The sequence below is a fragment of the Tachyglossus aculeatus genome, chromosome 3 (assembly GCF_015852505.1).
Source record: "Tachyglossus aculeatus isolate mTacAcu1 chromosome 3, mTacAcu1.pri, whole genome shotgun sequence".
Classification (NCBI taxonomy): domain Eukaryota; kingdom Metazoa; phylum Chordata; class Mammalia; order Monotremata; family Tachyglossidae; genus Tachyglossus; species Tachyglossus aculeatus.
In genome coordinates this window covers 107,223,787-107,234,717 of record NC_052068.1, presented here as the reverse complement: position 1 = coordinate 107,234,717, position 10,931 = coordinate 107,223,787, and the positions used below count along the sequence as shown (strand labels likewise).

General features: G+C 47.1%; 1 pseudogene; it reads right to left on the bottom strand.

Annotated features, from left to right (window-relative positions):
* Positions 1-1,168: 1,168 nt before the first annotated feature.
* Positions 1,169-2,093, bottom strand: LOC119925375 (annotated as a pseudogene).
* Positions 2,094-10,931: the final 8,838 nt, after the last annotated feature.

Below are 10,931 nucleotides of genomic sequence, written 5' to 3'. Positions count from 1 at the left end.
ATGTGGACTAGGTTGTAATAGGAAATCAGCAAGGTAAGGTAAGAGGGATGTTTCCTACTGGTAGAGTGAACCCAAATAGAATTTCTCTCTACCTGAGAAAATCCTCTGTGCTCAGGGGAAATGGGGGCATAATCAGGGAAGGCCTCTTGGAGATGTGTTTTTCATAAGGATATTAGGTAGGAAGAATGATTGTCTGTCAGATATGAAGAGTGAGGAGATTCCAGGCCAGAGGCAGGACGTGGGCTAGAGGTTGGGGACGAGACTCCAGTCCATACTTCAATCTGCTGCCCGGATCATTTTTCTACAAAATCATTCAGGACTTCCCCATTCCCTGAAAATCTCCAGTGGTTGCCCATCCACCTTTGCATCAAACAAAAACTCCTTACCATTAGCTTTAAAGCACTCAATCACTTTGCCCACTCCTACCTCACCTCGCTACTCTCTTACTACAACCCAGCCCGCACAATTCACTTCTCTAATGTTAACCTTCTCACTGTGCCTCTCCCCTGCCTCCCTGCTGACCTCTCACCCACGTCCTGCCTCTAGTCTGGAATGACCTCCCTCCTCAAATCCGACAGACAATTACCCTCTTATATCAAAGCCTTACTGAAGGCACAGTCCCTCACAGAGGCCTTCCGTGACTAAGCCCCCTCTTATCTCTTCTACCACTCCCTTCTGCATCACCCTGACTTACTCCCATTGTTCTTTCTCCCTCCCACCGCCCCCCCCCGGCACTTCAGTACATATCTGCAATTCATTTATTTATATCAATGTCTGTCTCCCTCTTCTAGATTGTAAGCTCGTTGTTGGCGGGGAATATGTCTGTTTATAGTTCTACTCTCTCAAGCGCTTAGTACAGCTCTCTGCACACAGTAAGCTCTCAATAAATACGATTGAATGAATGAATGAATGAGTTGGACGAGATGGAGGCCAAGTGAGATGGGCACTGGAGGAGTGATATGTGTGGGCTAGGATATAGTAAGAAATCAGGGAGATAGGGAAGGAGAGGGCAAGGTGATCGAGTGCTTCAGAGCCTATGGTAAGGAATTTCTGTTTGATGCATAGGTGTATGGGCAACAACTGGAGGTTCTAGAGGAGTGGAGAAACATGCAGTGAACTTTATTGGTCCAGAGTTGTCCCACGTCCTGTCAACCAGGTCATCAAATGATCACAGAGAGAGCTTCTTCCTGATCTTCTTTATTGCCTCCTTGATATCTTCGTTCCTCAGACTGTAGGAGATAGGATTCATCATTGGAATGATGATGGTGTAGAAGATGGACACCACCTTGCTCTGCTCCATGTTTGAGATGGCACCGGGCTGATTGTACATGAAGAAGACAGAGCCATAGAACAGATCCACCCCACCAGGTGGGAGACATAGGTGCAGAAGGTTCTCGTCCATCCCTCGGCCAAGCGGATCCTTAGGATGGTAGAGATGATGAGGACGTAGGAGATCGAGACGATGGAGAAGGTGCCCACGATAATGGAGCCACGCAAGCGAGCAAGACCAGCTGGTTGGTCAGCATGTCAGACAGGGACAGGGTCAGGCTCGGGAGGACGTTGCAGAAGAAACCATCAATTTTGTTGGGCCCACAGAACGGTAACCAGAAGCTCATGGTGGCAAGGGTCACGGTTTTGACCACTTCCCAGAGGTACAAGCCCCCCACCAACAGCTGACAGATTCTATGGAACATGATCGTGGAATAGTGGAAGCGGTTACAGATGGAGACAAAGCGATCTTATGCCATGGCGGCCAGGAGGAACGCCTCCGTCGTCTCAAAGAGGGAGAGGAAGAAGAACTGAGCGGTGCAGCCAGAGAAGGAGATGGCTGCCTGCTCTGAGAGGAAATTAAGTAGGGCCCTGGGGGCGATAGTAAAGGAATAGCAGAAGTTCAGGAGAGACAGGCTACAGACGAAGGAGTACATGGCAGTGTGAAGTTGGGGGTGCAGGCTGATAATGGCGACCATTACGAGATTGCCTACCATGGTCACGCAGTACAGGACGAGGAACGTTAGAAATAGCTGGCCTTGCAACCACGGCCTGCCTTAGAACCCCAGGAGGATGAACTCAGTGATGGTGGTGAGAGTCCCCATAGCTAATGGACCCCGTCCAGGACCTTCTACTTGGACTTCCTCGGAGGGCCGGTGGAGGCACCTTGGACCAGTTGGATCATGGTTGTTTGCTGATAATAATGACAATAATGATAAGTACAATAATCATAATCATAATGGGATTTTTTAAGTTCTTACTAGATGTCAAGAACTGTACTAAGAGCTTAAGTTCTAGAAGGGGAGACAGACATTAGTAAACATAAATAAGATACTGATCCTGTAAACTGTAAGCTCATAGTAGACAGGGAATGTGTCTGTTTATTGTTGTACCGTACTCTCCCAAGCACTTAGTCCAGTGCTTTGCACACAGTAAGTGCTCTATAAATACAACTGAGTGAATGAATGGGGCTTGTCCTACCTTATGCTATCGAGTCATTTCCGACCCATAGCACCTTCATGGACACATGTCTCCCAGATCACCCCACCTCTATCTGCAATTGTTTTGGTAGCATATCCATGGAGTTTTCTTGGTAAAAATACAGAAGTGTTTTATCTTTGCCTCCTTCCATGTATCTAACGTGAGTCTCCACCCTTGACTCTCTCCTATGCAATTGCTGCCTAGCACAGGTGAGTTTTGACATAGCAGATTGCCTTCCACTTGCTAGCCACTGCCCAAGCTAGGAATGAAATGGGTAGGCCTCTGCCTAACACTCCCTCCTGTATCCACAAGTGGTAGACTACCGGATACTCTCTAGGTGCGATCCTGAGATGGTAATGAATGGGTAGATAGAAGATAATCAGGTCCTGCAAGGGGCTCACAGTCTAAGTAGAAGGGAGAACAGATATTGAATACCCATTTGGAGAAGAGAGAACTGAGGCAAAGAGAAGTCAAGTGACTTGCCCAAGGCCACACAGCAGAGAAATAGTGGAGCTAGGATTAGAACCCAGTTCCTTTGATTCCCAGGCCTATGTTCGTTCTACTAAGGAAGAGGAAGAAGAAGAAGAAGAAGTAGTAGTAGTGGTAGTAGTAGTAGTAGAACTTCTAGACTGTGAGCCCACTGTTGGGTAGGGACCGTATGTTCCCAACTTGTACTTCCCAAGCGCTTAGTACAGTGTTCTGCACACAGTGAGCACTCAATAAATACGATTGAAAGAATGAATGAATGAATAGTAGTAGTAGTAGAAGAAGAAGATGATGATGAAGAAGAAGAAGAAGGAGAAAAGGAAGAAGAAAAATATTTGTTAAGCACTTACTGTGTGCCAAACACTGTGCTCAGTGGGGCAGATAAGTTATGTTGGACACAGTCCCTGTCCATGTGGGAAAGTCTAAGTAGGGGGATGAACAGATATTGAATCCCCATTTCATAGATGAGGGAACTGAGGAATAGAGAAGTGAAGTGACTTGCCAAAGGTCACACATCAGACAAGTGGCAGAGCCTTCATTTTGTTTGTGACAAATTTTCTCAATGTATCCTCATAATAACCCTCTGAAATTGGAAGAGGTCGGGAATATTTTCCACAAAGAGATTAGGGTGCTTCAATAAGTCAATCATATTTATTGAGCGCTTATTGTGTACAGAGCACTATACTAAGCACTTGGGAGGGTACAATATAACAGAGTTTTCTGCCCACAAGAATAAGCATTTAATCCCTATTTTGCAGATAATGAAACTAAGGCACAGAGTCTTTAAGTGACTTGCCCAAAGTAACACAGCAGTCAAGTGGTGGAGTGGGGATTGAAACCCAGGTCTCCTGACTCCCAGGCCTGTGCCCTTTGCTGACAATGACACGTAAATTCACTCTTGATAGACTTGCCTGCCATTTGGCATCGAATAATAATCATCAGTTTCCCTGTTGAAAGTGCACTAGAAGCTGGTGTCTCTTTTTGCAGTGGGTCTAGGAGTCACAGCCTTATAGGAGAAACAGCACGGCTTAGAGGAAAGAGCACAGGCCTCGGTGTCAACTCATTATGGTCAGGGAATGTGTCTGCTAATTCTATTGTATTGTACTCTCCCAAAAGCTTAGAAGAGTGTTCTGCACATAGTACCTGTTCAATAAATACAATTGACTGATAGTGCAGGCTCTGCCACTTGTCTGCTTCGTGACCTTGAACAAGTCCCTTAACTTCTCTGGCCTTCAGTTCCCTCATCTGTAGAATAGAAATTAAGTCCTCCTCACTCCAGTTTAGGCTGTGAGCCTCATGTGGAATAGGGATTGTGTTCAACCTGATGAGCCTGTACCTATTCCATGACTTAGTAAACTGTCTAGTGCTGAGTACATGCTTAACAAATATCATAGAAAAAAATGATTGGTCACTCACAAAGACCTGGTACGGGCTGTGTTGTCCTCCCAGGTGGATCTCTGGGATGAAAGCAATCTGAATTCTCCAAGAACCGCTCCTCTTTTTATGCCCCCTACCAAAGGGGCCTGGATCACATCCCCAGACCTTTTAAGTATCAAAGCCTTCCCAAGGTGTTAAAGATCATTGTGATTATCTGTATTTTAGGATGGATGAGAGACTATGCCCCATATCAGGATCGCTCCTGTAGAGTTTCCACTACTCTACCAGTCTCGGCTACGGGAGGGCGAGGCAAGCAGAGGCCTACCCATTCCATTCCTAGTTTAGACAGTGGCTAGCGAGTCGATGGTAATCTGCTACTAGTCAAAACTCACCAGTGCTGGGCAGCAGCGGCATGGGAAAGAGTCTCAGGTGGAGACTCAAATTTACTGCACGGAAGGTGGTAATGGGAAACTACTTCCGTATTTGCACCAGGAAAACTCTATTGATGCCCTACCAGAATGATTGCAGATGGAGAGAGGCATTCTGAGAGAGATGTGTCTGTGGTGTCGCTATAGGTCAGAAATGACTCAACAGCATAAGACAAGACAAGAGAGACTATGGATTTAGAGAAATCAGAGGTTAGAATATGTATTGTTAGAGAAGGAGAATGGCCTAGAGGAACGTGTATGAGCCAAAAGGTCAAAAGACCTCGGTTCTAATCCTGCCTCCACCATTTAGCTGCTGCGTGACCTTGGACAAGTCATTTCACTTCTCAGTGCCTCGGCTAACTCATTCTGTAAAGTGGAGATCAACACTTTGAGTTTTCTGTCCAACCTGATTAGTTTATATCTACTCCAGCCCTTAGAACAAGTGCCTGGCACATACTAAGTGCTTAACAAATGCCATTAAAAAAATCCCGGCTCTGCCACTTAGATTCTGAATGACCTTAGGCAAGTTATTTAACTTCTCTGTGCCTCACACACCTCCTCTGAGAAATGGAATGCCTGTTGTTCCTTAGTCAATCGTATTAATTGAGAACTTACTATCCATTTATTCAGTCATATTTATTGAGCTCTTACTATGTGCAGAGTAAGTACAGCTAAGCCTAGAAGAGTACAATATAACAATACCCTTCCTACTTAGACTGCGAGCCCCATGTGCGACCTGATTATTTTGTGTCTACCCCAGCACTTATACAGTGCTGGCACAGAGTGCTGGGTGTGTTTAACAAATACCACAATTATTATTACTCTGCTCAGCACCCATCAAGTTCTCAACAAATCCCACTGATCGACTGTAAGAATGAAAAAGACCTGGAACAGGGTAGGAGGGAAGTATTGGTGCTTCTGATCTTGGTGATTTTCCCGGTCCTGGAACAGAGGGCTAGATTTAACAGTGGGCTGCCCAGGTCATTTTTATACAAAGATGTTCAGGCCATGTTTGCCCACTCCTCAGTGGTTGCTCATCCGCCTCTGCATAGAACAGAAAGTCCTTACCATAGACTTAAAGCAATCAATCACCTTGCTCTTCCTGACTCAACACACTGCTCGCCTAATACAACCTGTCTGCACACTTCGTTCCTCTAATGCTAACCTTCTCACTACCTTGATCTCATCTATTTCACCATCTACCTCTCTCCAACGTCTTATCTCTGGCTTGGAGCACCCTCCCTCCACATACCAGACATGAAGGACCTCCTCAGAAAGGGCAATTACTCTCCCCTCCTTTAAAGCTTATTGAAGGCACATCTCCTCCAAAAGGACTTCCCTGACTAAGCCCTCCTTTTCTCTTCTAACACTTCCTTCTGGTTTCCCTGACTTGCTCCCTTTATTCATCCCCTCCCCCAGCCCAATAGCCCTTAAGTACATATATGTAATTAATTTATTTATATTACTATCTGTCTTCCCCTCTAGACAGTAAGCCCATTCTGGACACATAATGTGTCCATTTATTGTTGTATTGTACTCTCCTAAGCGCTTTGTGCAGTGTTCTGGTCAGTATATACGATTGAATCAATGCATGAACTGGATAGTCTTTCTGCCACTGTCCGCCTCCTTTGCTCTTATGCTCGAGCTGCCAAACGCTGCTGGCGAAAGTCTAAACACCATGCCAACCTTGTTCACTTCAGGTTTATCCTTTCCTGCCTTAACGCAGCCCTCTCTTCTGCCAGACAAAACTATTTCTCCTCCCTTATTGACACCCATGCCCATCACCACCGCCAGCTCTTCCGTACATTCAACTCCCTTCTCAGGCCCCCGGTTCCTCCCCCTCCTCCTTCCCTCACCCCCAACGATCTGGCCTCCTACTTCATTAACAAAATTAAATCCATCAGGTCCGACCTCCCCAAAGTCTCTTCCCCCCTTTCTCCATCCCCCCGGCTCTCAACACTCTCTGCTACTCTCCCATCCTTCCCAGCGGTATCCTCAGAGGAACTCTCCTCCCTCCTCTCAAGTGCTACTCCGGCCACCTGTGCTTCTGACCCCATTCCCTCTCATCTTATGAAATCTCTCGCTCCATCCCTTCTCCCCTCCTTAACTACCATCTTCAACCGCTCACTCTCCACTGGTTCCTTCCCCTCTGCCTTCAAACATGCCCACGTCTCTCCCATCCTAAAAAAACCCTCTCTTGACCCCACCTCACCTTCTAGTTATCGTCCCATATCCCTCCTACCATTCCTTTCCAAACTCCTTGAACGAGTTGTCTACACGCGCTGCCTAGAATTCCTCAACAACAACTCTCTCCTCGACCCCCTCCAGTCTGGCTTCCGTCCCCTTCATTCCACGGAAACTGCCCTCTCAAAGGTCACCAATGACCTCCTGCTTGCCAAATCCAACGACTCATATTCTGTCCTAATCCTCCTCGACCTCTCAGCTGCCTTTGACACTGTGGACCACCCCCTTCTCCTCAACACGCTATCTGACCTTGGCTTCACAGACTCCGTCCTCTCCTGGTTCTCCTCTTATCTCTCCGGTCGTTCTTTCTCAGTCTCTTTTGCAGGCTCCTCCTCCCCCTCCCATCCTCTTACTGTGGGGGTTCCCCAAGGTTCACTGCATGGTCCCCTTCTGTTCTCAATCTACATTCACTCCCTTGGTGACCTCATTCCCTCCCACGGCTTCAACTATCATCTCTACGCTGATGACACCCAGATCTACATCTCTGCCCCTGCTCTCTCCCCCTCCCTCCAGGCTCGCATCTCCTCCTGCCTTCAGGACAGCTCCATCTGGATGTCCGCCCGCCACCTAAAGCTCAACATGTCGAAGACTGAACTCCTTGTCTTCCCTCCCAAACCTTGTCCTCTCCCTGACTTTCCCATCTCTGTTGACGGCACTACCATCCTTCCCGTCTCACAAGCCCGCAACCTTGGTGTCATCCTCGACTCCGCTCTCTCATTCACTCCTCACATCCAAGCCGTCACCAAAACCTGCCGGTCTCAGCTCCGCAACATTGCCAAGATCCGCCCTTTCCTCTCCATCCAAACTGCTACCCTGCTCATTCAAGCTCTCATCCTATCCCGTCTGGACTACTGCACCAGCCTTCTCTCTGATCTCCCATCCTCATGTCTCTCTCCACTTCAATCCATACTTCATGCTGCTGCCCGGATTATCTTTGTCCAGAAACGCTCTGGGCATATTACTCCCCTCCTCAAAAATCTCCAGTGGCTACCAATCAATCTGCGCATCAGGCAGAAACTCCTCACCCTGGGCTTCAAGGCTCTCCATCACCTCGCCCCCTCCTACCTCACCTCCCTTCTCTCCTTCTACTGCCCAGCCCGCAACCTCCGCTCCTCCACCGCTAATCTCCTCATTGTACCTCGTTCTCGCCTGTCCCGCCGTCGACCCCCGGCCCACGTCATCCCCCGGGCCTGGAATGCCCTCCCTCTGCCCCTCCGCCAAGCTAGCTCTCTTCCTCCCTTCAAGGCCCTGCTGAGAGCTCACCTCCTCCAGGAGGCCTTCCCAGACTGAGCCCCTTCCCTCCTCTCCCCCTCGTCCCCCTCTCCATCCCCCCATCTTATCTCCTTCCCTTCCCCACAGCACCTGTATATATGTATATATGGTTGTACATATTTATTACTCTATTCATTTATTTATTTATTTATTTTACTTGTACATTTCTATCCTATTTATTTTATTTTGTTCGTATGTTTGGTTCTGTTCTCTGTCTCCCCCTTTTAGACTGTGAGCCCACTGTTGGGTAGGGACTGTCTCTATGTGTTGCCAATTTGTACTTCCCAAGCGCTTAGTACAGTGCTTAGTAAGCGCTCAATAAATACGATTGATTGATTGATTGATTGATATGCTCTCATTGTGGAAGGAAGAGATGGCTAAGGGCGGGTATCTATTCCCACCTGTACTTTTGTTGCTGGCTTTGGGTTTCAAAGAGCCCATTCACACACACGAATGTGACTGAAAATTATAGTGAGAGATCAGCTGTGTTGTATTCAGTCAAAGATGGACACAATACCGGCTACCTTTCTACCCTTCTACCCTAATAGGCTGTGACAGTACTTGCCTTCTCTCCTTTCTCCTTTTCAAATCTTGTCTCAGAGCCCTTCCGTTAAGCTGGACAGGTGTCCTGTGATCATCCATTCTCCTGACAACTGCCTACCAGTCTCCAGTAGAATTATCTTTGAACCTAAAGGAATAATGTTCACAAAGGAGTCCTCTCCCTTTTTATTCAACCCTCAAAAACCCATTTCCCTGGATGTTCCATAGGAGAGATGCAGCATGGCCTCGTGGATAGAGCAAGAGCCGGGGAGTCAGAAGGACCCAGGTTCTAATCTTGGCTCCACCACTTGTCTGCTGTGTGATCTTGGGCAAGTCATTTCACTTCTCTGGGTCTCAGTTACCTCATCTGTAAAATGGGCATTGAGAGTCGTTGTGGGTAGAGAATGTGTCTGTTTATTGCTATAGTGTACTCTCCCTAGTGTTTAGTACAGTGCTCTGCACACAGTAAATGTTCAATAAATATGATTGACTGACTGTGTCCAGCCTGATTAGCTTGTATCTACCCCAGGGCTTAGAACAGTTTCTGGCACTTAGAAAGTGCTTAACAAATACCATTCATTCCCTCTAGCCACCCTCAAACCGAATACATCTTTCCCCTCACCTCAGGTCCACAGCACCTGTGAGGATGGGTGAGGCTCTCTCTCTCTCTCTCTCTCTCTCTCTCTCTCTCTCTCTCTCTCTCTCTCTCTCCCTGACCTTGTCGGTGGTGTTGCTGTGCTGAGATTGCCACCCCTTCGCAGTCCGGGTGTCAAGAGATTGGCTGAACCCTGTTCCCCTGTGCCCAGGTGGGAGAATCTGTCCTCAAAGAAGGTAGATCCCTCAGCCTGGACGTTGCCACCAAGGATGTATAGGCTCCCTGCTGAATAACTGCCCTTCTTATTCCTAGACAACTCCATTTCCCTGGTATAGATATCCATGAGGTGCCCAGAAGAGTTATTTTGCAGAGGAGCTGGACTTGTGCTGCTCTGGACACCGTGGACAGAAGAAGTCCCAGTTATCACTTATCCCAAATTCTCCCCTTATGCACCCAAGAGAAGCAGTGTAGCTTAGTGGAAAAAGCCTGGGACTGGAAGTTGGAGGACCTGGCTTCCAATCCCAGCTTCACTATTTTCACTGTGCATATGGTCAGTGGCCAGAGCAGGGCAGAAAATCTTGCAAGCTTGTCATGAGCAGGGAATCTGTCTACCAATTCTTTCATATTGTACTCTTCCAAGTGCTCAGTACAGTGCTCTGCATACAGTATGTGCTCAAAAATTATGATTGATTGATTGGAATCATTCAATTGCTTATTCATTTATGTCTGTCTCCCCCTCTAGAATGTGAACTCTGTATGGGCAGGGAAACATTTCTACCAATTCTGTTATATAGCAGTCTCTTAAGCACTTAGTACAGAACTCTGCTCACACTAACCTCTCAATAAGCAACATTGATTGATTATGGGGGGCTTTAAAGATGGGGAGGGCTATGGCCTGGCAATTTATCCAGGGACTATTGGGTATGGGGATTTCAGGCTATTTCAGATACCAATGACCCCACTAGAATCTCACTCACCTTCGCTCTCCTGTCTTCAGCCTAGACCACCCTTCACTTTCTCTCTCCTGTCTTCAGCCTAGACCACCCTTTACTGCTCAAAACATCTTTCTAAAACTTTTACTGAGAAAGCATCATACTCCTTCTCAAAATCATAATAATTAAGAATGGTACTTGGTAAGTGCTAACTATGTGCCAAACATTGTTCTAAGCCTTGTGGTGGATACATTCACAGCCACAGATCCATCTTACCACTGGCAGCCCCATCTTCAAACCAAAAGATAGCTCAAATATTTTTTATGGTATTTGGGCAGCACTTACTATGTGCTAGGCACTGTCCAAAGTTTTGGGGTAGATACAAGCTAATCAGGTTGTACACAGTTCTTGTCCTGCATGGGACTTACAATCTTAATCCCCATTTTACAGAAGAGATAACTGAGGCCCAGAGAAGTGAAGTGACTTACCCAGGGTCACACAGCATGCAGGTTACAGAGCAGGGTTTTGAATCCAGGCCCTTCTGACTCCCAGGCCTGTGTTCTATCTACTACACCACACTGTTACTGT